The sequence below is a fragment of the Hevea brasiliensis genome, chromosome 8 (genome assembly GCF_030052815.1).
Source record: "Hevea brasiliensis isolate MT/VB/25A 57/8 chromosome 8, ASM3005281v1, whole genome shotgun sequence".
NCBI classification, from domain to species: Eukaryota; Viridiplantae; Streptophyta; class Magnoliopsida; order Malpighiales; family Euphorbiaceae; genus Hevea; species Hevea brasiliensis.
The window spans coordinates 92,072,534-92,074,738 of NC_079500.1; the positions used below are offsets into that span (position 1 = coordinate 92,072,534).

Sequence of the window (2,205 nt, forward strand, 5' to 3'; positions counted from 1 at the left end):
ATTATGGGTGAAATTATAGTTAATTGCGGAATAATGACTCCATGAAGATGAAATATTTATATATATATATATATTTGAAGCAAATGAATGAAGTTAATAAATTTTCTCATCTACATTATCTTTGATTTGCTATTGAATGAAGGACTGAAGCAAATATTATCTTTGATTTGCTATTGAATGGAGGACTGAAGCAAATTTATGATATGAAGCTGACCCGATCCTATGCTCTGGAGCTTTTACAATGTATATATCTAAAGAAATTTCTACTATATTTGATTCGGAGATCCACAAAACAGGAGCAGATCCTGCTCTCTTTAGAGCTGTTAAGTATGGGATAATTGAAATAGTTGTTGAGATAATTAAAGCTAATCCCATCTTTTTGACTCACCAATATTTTAAAAAGGACATGATTCAAACTGCGATATGTTTACGGCAAGAGAAAGTTTTCAACCTCATATATGGAGCTGGTAAATGGAAGTATTTGATGATTTCTGGATTGGACAAGCACAATAATAACATATTACATCTTGCAGCCAAGTTAGCACCTCCAAATCGACTAGCTCATATATCAGGTGCAGCTTTGCAAATGCAAAAAGAGCTACAATGATATAAGGTAATTCTCCTTCATAACTTCAATTTAATGTTTATGTTGATGGTATATTAATATATGCCTTTTTTTTTAACAATTTTTCAAATCTAGTATAGAATAAAATTTGATAAGAAACTCAGATAAATTCTTAGCTTTCACATTTCATTTTATCATACCCTTAGCCTTTTAAATAAAGTGGTCGTCTACCCTTGAAAAGTTGTATTTGAAATTTTTTTTTTAATTGTAATATAATTCAGTTTTTCCCTTTTGAAATTCTATGCGTAATATATATATATATATATATATATATATATATATATATATATATATATATATATTTATTTATTATTATAGTAGGGGATGACGCTTATTAATATTGATTTTATGAAAAGAAATTTCATAAAATATTTATGAAAAATTAGAAGTAAAGTGATTCGAACGAGAGGGAGAATGGAAAACTGCATACGCATATAGCAATTAAGGATTTTTTTTATTATTATTATTATTTTAAAGAAGTGAATATTTTTTATGAGAATAATTGAAAATAGTTTAATAAGCTATATAGTGAAACATAGTTAAATTATCTCAAATATATATTAACTTATAATATACGGTACATTAAATTGGTTAACATGAAGATATTTCATTGACTATTTATATTTTAATGTTTCGATGTAGGAAGTGGAAAGCATTGTAGACCCTTCATACAAATTAGATTTAAACCATGATGGTGAAAAACCAAGTGTATTGTTTACTAATAGCCATAAGCAGTTGATGGAAGAAGCAGAGAAATGGACAAAGGGGATTGCACATTCTTCCACCGTTGTGGGTGCTCTTATCATTACGATTATGTTTACTGCAGCATTTACTGTTCCCGGAGGTAATACTCAAGATAGTGGGTATCCAATAGTCTTACATAAAAAGGCATTTAAAGTTTTCATAACAGCTGATGCGGTTTCTCTATTTGCGGCCTCTACTTCGGTATTAACATTCTTAGGAGTCTTGACTTCACGTTATGCAGAAGAGGATTTCCTCGAGTCATTGCCTAGAAAGTTAATCATTGGTCTTTCGACTCTTTTCTTCTCCATTGCAGGCATGATGATAGCCTTTTGTGCTACTCTTATAATAATGCTTGATGGAGATTTGAAACTTATCATTCCTACTGTTTTGTTGGCTAGTGTTCCTGTTGCAGTTTTCATATTTTTGCAATTTCCTCTCCTTGTTGATATTTTCATATCCACATATGGACCAGGCATGTTTGATAGAAAAATGAAATATCTGTTCGAAAAAGATCCTAGCTTTGCATAGGAAATTTTAATCCTTTAAACTGCATCAGTTAAGAAAGCAACATTATAACACTTCATTAAGTTCTCTCTCCAAAAGTGAGAAAATAATGTCCTACTCACATGATTGTATTGGCTCTAGCATTGTATGAAATAAATGGCAAACATATGGTCTTAGGTTAGTTCCCTGCATATCTTAATGAGACTATCATCGTGTTCATTCCCACATTTGACCAGGTTATTTCTATGAAGGATTTGTGGCCAATCTCATTTTGTAATGTGTTATATAAAATTATATCAAAGGCTTTGGCAAATCATTTGAAGAAGTTATTA

At 30.2% G+C, this 2,205-nt stretch overlaps 1 pseudogene; it reads left to right on the top strand.

Annotated features, from left to right (window-relative positions):
• The first annotated feature begins 241 nt into the window (after positions 1-241).
• On the top strand, positions 242-1,897 carry LOC110641287 (uncharacterized; annotated as a pseudogene).
• The last annotated feature ends 308 nt before the right edge of the window (positions 1,898-2,205 follow it).